This window comes from Pinus tabuliformis, chromosome 2_1, assembly GCF_031772625.1.
Source record: "Pinus tabuliformis cultivar Carrire ecotype Pingquan chromosome 2_1, CPIR1, whole genome shotgun sequence".
Classification (NCBI taxonomy): domain Eukaryota; kingdom Viridiplantae; phylum Streptophyta; class Pinopsida; order Pinales; family Pinaceae; genus Pinus; species Pinus tabuliformis.
The window spans coordinates 802437206-802449154 of NC_142299.1; positions in this window are offsets into that span (position 1 = coordinate 802437206).

The window sequence follows — 11949 nt, forward strand, 5'->3', positions numbered from 1 at the left end:
TTTTGATATTGGAAGACCTCCTATGAAATCCATAGAAACACTCTCCCACGATTGGGTAGGAACCGAAAGTGGTGTGTACAATCCTAACTTCCAATCGCTAGGCTTACTGATTGCACATAATCAACATCCTTTAATAAAATGAGACACACTTTCAAGCATACGAGGCCAATAACAATACCTTTATAGATGTGCCACCGTCTTACTTACACCAAAATGACAAGCAATAAGAGAAGTATGCGCCTCTCTTATGATGTTAACTCTTTCTCCCTATGGAATAAAAAGCTTTCAAAGATGGTACAACAAGTTATCATGCAAATGATAATCCAATTCCTCTACTTGGTTACCTTGACTCAAGATTGCATAAACATCTTGAAAGTCATTATCTGATGCATATTGCTCAATATAACTTTCATGTAAAACAGAATTATGCTTAAGTAAAGTAGTTGCACTAACAATAGGCCAAGAAAGCATATCAACAACTTTATTGTAGATACCTTTCTTATACCTTATTACCAAGTGGAATTGTTGAAGAAAACCCATCCATCGAAAGTGCCTTGATTGCTGCAACTTTGATTGTGATTGTGGGTTATGTAACCAACTCACAAAATAGAAGAAAAGATAGATCAACGACTTCAAAATCAGACTCTTCAAGGGGGCAAACTCCTTTACATTACACAAATGAACAATTCTTGGATGATATAAATGACAAAACCTCCTTTCTATATATAGGAGTCTAAGGGGTCACAATATAATCAAAGCCGACATAACAATAATAATATAAGGGCACAACAATAACAATAGTGGGCTTCTATGGGGCACAATAATAACAATATGGGGACAATAGGGGCACAATAATAACAATAAGGGCTACAATGATAATAGTAATGGGGGAATCACTAGTATTGTAGGGACCTAACATGCCCCTCTCCTTCAAAAAAGTGTTGTCCTCAATGCTTGAGTAGTTCTGGATGATTCTGTATAAAATTCTCACCCTCCCATGCGGAATCTTCAGGGGGTAAGTTCTCTCGCTTGATGAGATACCCGAAATTGATTGATTTCATAGATGTCTAGTTCTTGTTTCTGTGACTACTTCAGGTTCCAATATGATTTTTCCTTCCTCATCAAGTTCTGGCAATATTGTTTGAACTAGGATTTTGTGACCTATAACCTTGTTTAAGCATGAAACATGGAAAACTGGGTGAACTCGGGAAGTCGCAAGAAGCTCCAATTTGTATGCCATAGCACCAATATTTTGCAACACCTTCTATGGACCATAATAAGTTGGTGATAATTTATTATCCTTCTTAGCTTGCTTGAGGGACATGTGTTTATATGGTTGTAGCTGTAGGAATAACCAGTCACCTACATCAAAACTTCTTTCGCTGCGATGTTGATTTGCCTGTTGTTTTTGTGCCAAAGTGAGGTTATCCTTTAAGAGTTGGAGAACTTTTTGTTGATACTCGATGTGGTCTTCCACTGCTTGAACCTTAGAATTTTCTCTTAAATATGATGTGATGGATGGTGGATGATATCCATAAAGTGCCATAAATGGGGTCATTTTAGCTACAATATGGAAGGAAGTGCTATACCACCATTCAGCCAAAGGCAACCATTTGACCCATTGTGTCTATTTATAAGATACAAAGCAACGAAGATATCCTTCCAAACATTTGTTTACTATCTAAGTTTTCCCATCAGATTGAGGATGATGAGATGAGCTATGAGGTAACTAAGTACCAAGACAAGAAAATAATTCTGTCCAAAAATTTCCAGTGAAAATGGGATCTCTATCACTTACAATAATCTTTGGGTTTCCATGTAGCTTTTGAATTGTTTCCATAAATGCAGTAGAAATTGTATTGGATTTAAATGGATATGATAATGCACAAAAGTGTGCATACTTGGTAAGTCTGTCAACTACCACCATGATGACACTCTTTCCTTCGGACTTGGGTAAACCTGTGATAAAATCCATTGAAACCTCCTCCCAACGTTGGCTTGGAATGGATAAAGGTTGTAATATACCTGGGGTCTTAATTGTTTCAACTTTATTTTATTGGCAAACCAAACATTCTGCCACAAACTTTTGAATATCCAATTTAAGGCCATCACAAAAAAAAAAATTCCTTCTTAACCCTATGGTAAGTTTTTAAAAATCATGAGTGCCCTCCTAAGGGAGAGGTGTGCAATTCCATAAGAATCTTTTGTTTGAGTTGGGAATTCTTACATAGGTATAAGTGATGTTTGTACCATAACAAATCATTTTTCCATTAAATGTATCAGATGTATTAGGATCTTCTTGTAACTTTTGAATGAGTGCCCACACTTATTCGTCATTCTTCCATTCATCCCTTGCTTCGTTTATCCAATCTGGTGGGACAATAGAAATGGTGCAAAGCAATGCTTCCACATCCTCTTCCTTTCTTGAGAGTGCATCTGCCACAACATTTTGCTTCCCTTTTCTGTAGATGATTTCAAAGTCATAACCCAACATCTTTGTGACCCATTTTTTATGCTCTTCTGAAGATAATCTCTGTTCTAAAAAGTATTTAAGACTATCATGATCCGTTTTTACCTTGAAGTGTCTTCCCATTAGGTAGGGTCGCCATTTCTTAAGTTCATGTAGTATTTCCAACATTTCCTTCTCATAAATAGCTTTGTGTAAATACTTTCCTTTGATTGGACGACTTTAGAAAGCAATGGGTCTTTCTTCTTGCATTAAAACAAAACCAATTCCATTTCCTGAGGCATCACATTCCACAATAAAGGTTTTTGTGAAGTCCGGTGTAGTTAAGACCGGTGCTTGGCACATTGCCTCTTTAAGATGTTCAAAGGCCTTCGTTGCTTCTAGAGTCCATGAAAATGCATCTTTCTTCAATAATGTTGTTAGAGGTGTTGTTATTCTCCCATAATTATTAACAAACTTGTGATAATACCCTATCAACCCAAGAAATCCTCGCAGATGCTTTATGGATGTGGGGATTTTTCATTCCTTAATGGCTTTAATTTTTCTAGGGTCTACCTTAACACCTTCATGAGATACAATATGACCCACATATTCCACCTCTTGTACTCCAAAGAAACATTTGGAGCCTTTTTCATATAATTGTTTCTCCTCCAATAGTTTGAGCACCCTGTTAACATGTTGAACATGATCCTTCCAAGACTTGTTGTAGATTAGTATATCATCAAATTAAGGAAGGGTTTGAAAATGGAATTCATCCAACCTTGAAATGTAGAAGGTGCATTGGTAAGGCCAAAAGGCATGACCAAAAATTCATAATGACCCTCATGAGTTCTAAATGTTGTTTTCGAAATGTCTTCAGTCTTCATTCTGATTTGATGATATCCTGAACGAAGATCCAACTTGGTGAAGTAAATTGATCCATGCAATTCATCCAATAATTCATTAATGACAAGAATGAGAAATTTATCTTTAATAGTGAGTTTGTTGAGCTCCCTATAATCCGAACACATGCGCCATGACCCATCCTTCTTGTGCACCAATAATACTGGAGCAGAGAAAGAACTTTGACTAGGTTGAATTATACCAACCTCTAGCATTTTTGCAACCATATGTTCAATTTCACTCTTTTGGGCATAGGGATATTTGTAAGGCTTGATGTTTGGAGGAATACTTCCTGGAATCAAATGAATAGTATGATCATGATCATGAATAGGTGGAAGGCCTTTGGGAGTCTCAAATACCTTGGAATGATTGTCCAAGACTTTTTGGAGATCTGGAGAAATAGATGATTTCGATGTGGGAACCTCTAGCGAACATAATTGTGTAATTACGCCTTTTTGTTCTTTCTTTAGAATCTTTGTCATTCTGTTAGAGCTGATTATCTTTCTCGGTTTCCCTACGATACCCCTTAATTCAACTTCCTTTTGATGTAGGAGCATTCAGCCCAGAGAAAATCATTGTAATTAAGTAGACATAGGGGGGTCATGTATTTTTAGGAAATAGTTTTCCTAAGTCTCAAGTTAATGTAATTTAGGCCTTTTAGTGATTTAATTAAATAATGGGAGGAAATTGTAAGTGCTCTTGAATAAATAAGAACATGAGTGGACAGTAATGCCAAAAGAGTCCAAAGTCAACTATAACTCTTAAACAGTTGCATGATTCGAGGATGAAGGAGAGCTTTCAAGAATTAATTAGAAGTGGACATAGTGGACAGAGGATTTAGGAGTCGATTCAGTAGATATAGGAGTGGAACCAGGATTAGTTCAAACAGAACTCCTAGCATATATGTAAGCCTATGGGCAGAATCAAAGAAAGAGGCCACTGGCATTGAAAAATAGGCCTATGTGAGACAAAGAAATCTCGAATGTAATCTTTTCTTTTACATATATATATTCAGAGTTTATTCCTGACTATGTCAGAGAGTGTGAATCGCATGTTTGTGATTAATTATGGTGTGAACTCGTAGGTTCTGTTACAGGAGATTGCAGGCAGAGTTCTGAAGAATGCGCGGAGGAGAGAATGATTCAGAGGAATCATAAGGGATCTCAGAATCCAATTGAAGAAATAGAGTAAGCTCAGGAGGGAGAGTGCAAAGTGAAATAGTAGAGGATGGGAACCTTCAGAAGAACCGAACCACAGAGGTAAAATTGAAGAAATCATGGAAAAATCAAGTAAAAGGGAAGAACAGAGAAGTGAATTTCAACTCTCAGCAACCGTTGGATCACAAGGATCAACGATTCAGATGATGTCGTGAGGAGAAGGGTGGAATATTGCATTGGTGGAGTTAATCATGTAATTTTGGGCCGCAAGTGGGAAACTCAACTTACACTAAAAACCAAGTGAAAACTTAGTCGGAATCGAGTTCTGGATTTGAAGCATCTATAGGCGGGGTTTTATACCATATCGGGTCCGTAAGATCGATGCTTTGAAGTGAAAGGGTCTGACCTGAAGGGTTAGCGAAATGCAATCGTGCGAATAAATCTCAACTGTCGGATCATATATTAGATCGACGGTTGTGATTGTATCGCTAAATCGCAATCGGAGGAGTTAGAGCTGGCAGTCAATGGGAATGTCAATGCGCTGATAGCGATAAAGCGCTAGTCGGCGATGGAGGAAGTGGAGTTCACAGAGCGCGGAGGAAGAAGGTAGATCCAATGATTTATTATATGCAGGTGCATGGGATTTGAAATCTGAATAAAGGGTTTCGGAGCAGAGTTTTAATGAAATCCCATATATATATCTATATATATATATATATATATATATATATATATATATATATATATATATATATATATATATAGATAGATATATATATATATATATATATAAACATTCCAATAATTGAATATCAGAGTCGGAGGGGTGATATGACCATATATGTGGTGTGCTGGCGATAGGAGTGAATGCTGATAGCAATCGAGGTACAACCTCGGAATTCTTGCTGAGGCCATACGAAAAGCGGGAAAGGGTATGTTTGCATAGTTTTCTTTGTAAACGGATTTATAAGGAAATTGCGCGAATGAAGGGTTTTATATGTTAAATATGTATTAACCAAAGGTTGAGAGGACTGGTTATATATATATATATATATATATATATATATATATAGATATGCGGCTAAAGGCTTGAACTAAGGTTCTGAAGGGTTTTAATTCCCGATAGAAGTATTTAGAGGGAAAGCTTTAATCAAAGTCTCATACGAAGGCTTGAGGATGAAAATAGTCCTGATAGGAGGTTTTAGGCGGGGTGATTGGTTCCGATACAAAGGAACTATATAAGAGGGCCTTAACCATTTTATGTATGAAGATTTGACTCCATTGTAGAGTTAAATACCTGGGACAATTGTGTTTATGCATTTTTATGCATATTGTGGGTATGTGCGGGTTTTTACCCTGCACCACCTTTCCTTCCGAAAAAAAATTCATGAAAAGTTCTTGAAAATTAAAACCTATTGTACCCAAGGATTGTAGCCATTGGACTCCTAGTACAACATCAGCACCACCCATTGGAATGGAAAGCATTGGGCTATTCAATACATATTCTCCCATGGATAGCTTAATATTATGGCACTTTCCAGAGCAATTTATGGTTCCTCCACTTGCAACCATCACTTGACACTCTGGTGCTAGATATAGGAAGCAATTCAATTCCTTCGCTATCTTACAATGAATAAAATTATGGGTACTGCTCGATTCAATCAACACAATTAACTTTTTCTTCTTGATATGTCCTTTTATCTTGATAGTTTGAGGAGAGGTAATTTCGGCCAATGCCTTACAAGATATGGTTGAATTCATTTTTTCTTTATCTAAGGTTTGTTCCTGGTGTATATCCTCTTCTTTTGACATTTGTTGTTCCTTTTCTTCCTCCTCTTCACAATCTATGTAAAATAATTTCTTCTCAACACACTTATGACCTTTAGTGTATTTGTTATCACAACTGTAACAAAGCCCTTTTGCTCTTTTTTCTTCCAATTTTTGTGGTGTCGACCTTGTATTTTGTCGAAAGCTAGGGGAAACAACACTTCAATCTTTATAGTTGTGAGTGGTAGGCTTCCCCGTTTCCATAATTTTTCTTTCCATTTTTTTGCCAACCTGAATTCCTTCTCTAATGAATCAAGTTCCCAAAGGCGAACCTCATGTTGGATGTTATCCTTTAAATTCCCTATGAACACATCAATCCTATGATCCTCTGGAATATCTTTTACCCTTATATTCAATTTTTGGAAGTCCTCAATGTGCTCCATCATTGAACCCTTTTGTTTGAGATTTATCAATTGGCTAAAAAATGGTGTTGTTTTTTGTATCCTCATAATGTGCTATCATTTCTTCCGTAAAAATTGCCTAAGTGACAATTTGTTTACGAGACCAAAGCCATTAATACCATACAAATTGATTTGGTTCCAAATATAAAGTTGCAATGCATACCTTTTGTGTGTTTTGCACATTATGGAAATAAAAATATTTCTCCATCTGTAGTATCCATGTTACGAGATCCTTGTCATCTAACTTCCTCATATCAATCTTTGGAACATGGTGGGCCTTTAATCCAACGTTAGAATCTATGAAATCATGATTAACATTTCTTTTGTTCTCATCATGAGTTTCCTTTACTATCCTTTCGCCATTAGTAAGCAATTCTTGTAGAAACTTTGTCAAATCTATCTTCAAATCTTCCATGTTGCCTTTAAGTTTTTCTTCTATACCATTCACCTTAGCTTCCACGTCATTCATCTTAGCTTCCACACCTTTATTTAAACCACCCATCTTAGCTTCCACGCCTTTCTCTAAACCATCCATCTTAGCTTCCACGTCATCCATATTAGCTTCCACACCTTTATTTAAACCATTCATCTTAGCTTCTGTTACTTTTTGTGAGAGTGAATTTTGTTGCACTTGGTCTTGTAATTTTGATATATCATGTTGCATTTCTTCCTCTTCTTCATGAGTCATGCTAGAGCTTTCAAATTTCTTACTAGGTGTTTCCATTTCTTTTTTTAGGGCATCAATTAATGATAATAATGCTTCACTATGCCCTTTGAATTCCTTCAAACTAATTTTTCAAACCAAACTTATGCAAAATTTTAAAAAAGCTACACACCTTTTTTCACTTTGTAGGAGCTCAATATTGAATCTGTTATATCTCTGTAATTTCGGATCTCCAAGGTCTGAAATTACATACTACAGTAGCCCTATGAGTCCTATTTCCGACCCCGCAAATTTGATCAATATTGGATTCTCCAAGCAAGAGTTATGCCAAATCTCCCATAATGACCTGATTATAGACTGGTTCGGTAGAGCGAACCTGTACGAATTTCCATGTGTCATTGTTTCAATATTAGGACTTGATGCCGATATACAAAACACTGCAGGTCATCCTCTTTCTATAAAGTTTTACGAAATTTCAATCTGATGCTCAGAGATAAAGTTATGTCTATTTTCCCCAGGTCACCTGTTTGAGATATAATTCGGGAGCCTGCAAAAGCCCTAACTTCCTTGGATTCTATATCTGAAAATATAGCAAAAAATATCTGAAATTCGGACCCGAGGTTCATCGAGATTTCGCCTCAAATGTGTTTTAATTTTAGCTTCTGAAACGTCTTATAAAAAAAGTTATAGCGAAAATACCCCGATGACATGTTTGGAACAACGAAACCCTAGAATCCAAAGGCTCTGATACCAAATGTTATGTAACCATCTCACAAAATAGAAGAAAAGATAGATCAATGACTTCAAAATCATCCTCTTTGAGGGGGGAACCTACTTTGCATTACACAAATGAACAATTCTTGGATGATACAAATGACAAAACCTCCTTTCTATATATAGCAGTCTAAGGGGTCACAATATAATCAAAGCCGACATAACAATAATAATATAAGGGCACAACAATAACAATAGTGGGCTTATAAGGGACACAATAATAGCAATATGGGGACAATAAGGAAACAACAATAACAATAAGGACTATAAAGACAATAGTAATGGGGGAATCACTATTATTATAGGGACCTAACATATTGCAATGATTGATGATCAATGTGAATGTCGGTTTCCTTACCCATCAAGTGGTGTTTCCATTTTTTCACACTTTGCACCAACGCATACAATTCCTTGTCATATGTAGGATAGTTAATCACTGCACCATTGAAAGTTTCCAAATTAAAACATATAGGCTTACCATGTTGCATGGGGATTGCACCCATAGTGTAGTCACTAGCATCAGTCTGAATCTCAAATGACTATCTCAAGTCTGGAAGTGCAAGTACTGGATTTGTATTGATATTTTCCTTCAATGCATCAAAGGCCTTTTGTTGTTTGCCTCCCCACTAAAAAACCTTTTTCACGCTTGTCAACGCATGCAAAGGAGCTGCTATAAGAGAAAAATTAGCAATGAATTTCCTCCAATATTGGGTTGCTCCCAAAAAAATTCTTACCTCAATAACTGCCTTGGGCCTTGACTAATTCACAATGACATCAACCTTGGAGAGATCTATTTTCAACTCACCTCATCCAACAATATGACCCAAGTAAACTAAAGAAGTTTTTTCAAACTCGCACTTTGACATCTTAAGATACAACTATTCTTTTTTCAAGACATCAAGTAATTTTCTTACATGCATTACATGTTCATCACAATATTTACTGAAACGGAAGATGTCATCTAAGTAGACTATGAAAAAATCATCAAGAAATGGCCTCAATACATCATTCATTACACGCATGAATGTAGCAGGAGCATTACATAAACGAAATGGCATAACTAGCCATTCAAACAAACCCTGTTTTGTTTTGAATGTTATCTTCCAAATGTCTCCTTAAGATATTCTAATTTGATGGTAGCCACTTCTTAAGTCCAACTTAGTAAAATACTTTTCATATTTCAATTGATCAAGTAAATCATCTATTCTGGGCAGTGGGTAACGGTTCTTTACCGTAATTTTGTTCAATGCATGAAAGTCCACACACATGCGCCATGTTCCATCCTTCTTTGGCACCAAGACAATAGGTGAACCACACGGTGAGGAAGATGGTCTGATGATCCCTTTGTTCAACAACTCTTGAATTTTCTTCTTAATTTATGCACTTTCCATCACTGACATCCTGTACATGCCAATGTTAGGAAGAGGACAATCTTGTTGCAACTGTATCTCATGTTGGATTCCTCTCTTGGGAGGTAATTCCTTTGGTTCCTTAAACATCTCGTCATATTGGTTAACTACGTCAACCAATCCAGATTTCAAATTTGAATCACAACCTTTAAAAGATTCATTATCAACATCATTTTTGGGTTTGATCATTAGAAGCACAAAATTCTTGCTTGAATTCACTAGTCTTTTCATCTACCTTGCATTAACAAGTGAAATATTTATTTTCTTGCTATGAGCTCTCACAATATATTCTAATCTATCTTTGAATAATTGATATTTGTTTTCATGTCTATGGAAGATAAATTTTTTGTCATAAAGGTATGGGCTGCCCAAAACTATGCCACAGATATCTAACAGCACAACATCAATCTCCACTTCATCTATGAAATTTGCAGTAATAGTGAATCTCATTTTACACTTTCTAGTAACCTGCAATTGCGCATTGTCACACACCCATACAAGTGGATACAGTTTATGATGTGGAATGATTTCCAAAGTTAAACTTTAGACAATGTTTTCACGGATAATATTGGCTTGAGAGCCACTATTGAACAACGTATCAATCTTGTTGTGTTTTGATATCACCCTTATGTGAAAATGTTCTATTCTCCTCTTTTCATTTGGAGTTTCATTTTGTGAGTTTGAAGAACTAGTGCTAGTAATGGATTCTTTTCCTTTTAAGCCCATCACTGTGATTTTAGTTTCATCACCTAAATCAGATCCCAAATCCTGTTGAGTGGTTGCAGTTGTCTTCAGTTTTCCCTTGTTGTTGTTTTTCTTTGGTCTCATTTCAGGATGAAGCTTTCAACAATGAGCTTCATCATGATCCTCTCTGGAACAATGTTTGCATGTAATTTTCTCTCCTTTTTGGATAGACACATTTTTCTTTACCTTCCCTTTGAAATCCTTTTCCTTTCCTTTACTCTTAAATGGCTTTTACTACCTTCTTCTGGGGTGTTTTTCCCTCTTGCCACAAGATGAGTGGCTTGCACACACACATCATCTAGATTATTAGGATTAAACATTAAGATAATATACCTAAGGTAACTGTGTAAACCCCCTATGTACTTCAATAATGTGTCCTGTGATTGCAAATCTACACCTAACATCAAAGACCTTTTTTCTGAATTCTTGGATGTAATCTTGCACATTTTGACCTGTATGTTGTCTAAAGTTATGCCAATTCATGATGGCTTTCTCCATATAAGCTAGAGGGTAGAATTTTATTTTGATTGCAACAATGAAATCATTCCAAGAAATTGAGATCTTAGCGCGTTTTTTAATCTCCTCTTGGGTCTTTGATTCCCACCATACGAGTGTTGCACCCTCCATTCTCAAGGAATCTAACTGAATCTTTATGTCATCCTCTTGAGGGTTTTGAATCCTACAATAGACCTTCAACTGATGGATCCAATTATGAAGATTCTTTGCATTCACTTCACCATTATACATGGGAAGCTCAAATTTAACTTCAAGTTTTAAAAAAGGTGATTTACCAGTTCCTTTTGAATTATGATGATGAGTATGAGTAAGGGTTGTGTTAGTGGAAGAGGGTGAAGATGCTTGTGAAGAAGAAGATGAAGAAGAGGGTGGAGAGGGTGGAGGTTTGTCTCCATTTCCATTACCTCCTCCTGAAGATCCTTCTCCTTTGGTAGGTTTGGAACTTTCCCCTTGCAACTTGTTATTCCTCTCTTCCTAGAGGACCTTCACCATCTCTGTCATATCAAAGAAAGCCTTTCTGAAGGTCTTCTCATCTTCTATCATGTTTGTAGGTTTTCCTTCATGAGACATGATCTCTGGAGTATCAAATGCAACTTGAGACTGAACTAGTGTTGGAGATTGTGGAAACCTTGTTCTCCTTCCACTTGACCCAACTTCAAGGCTTCCAACCAGCTTTCCTTCACCTCTTTTGAGTTTTAACCTTGTAAGCATGACATAAACTTGCAAACAATTAAATCATTTTTTCACAAAGCAATCCTAGAGCTCTGATACCAATTGATATGATTTAGAATATTAGATTGTTGTGCTAAGATCCTCCTTGGATTAGAAACAAAATGCTTTCATTTTTCTTAAGGATTCATGAATTTTTGCAAGTGAAAAATGAGTTTTTATGTTAATTTTATGAGAAATTAAACATAAATAAGAGACTGAACAACAGCATAAACATGTGCATAACATCATCAAAAACACATTACAATAGGAACATGATAAAGGGGTTCACCCCTCCTGGGCTACATCTCCTTGGTCCAGCTTCCAATGGCTTGGGCCTCTCTATTATGATCAAAAGTGTAAAACGATGTGTTTACAATGCTCAAATGCTTCTGAAACC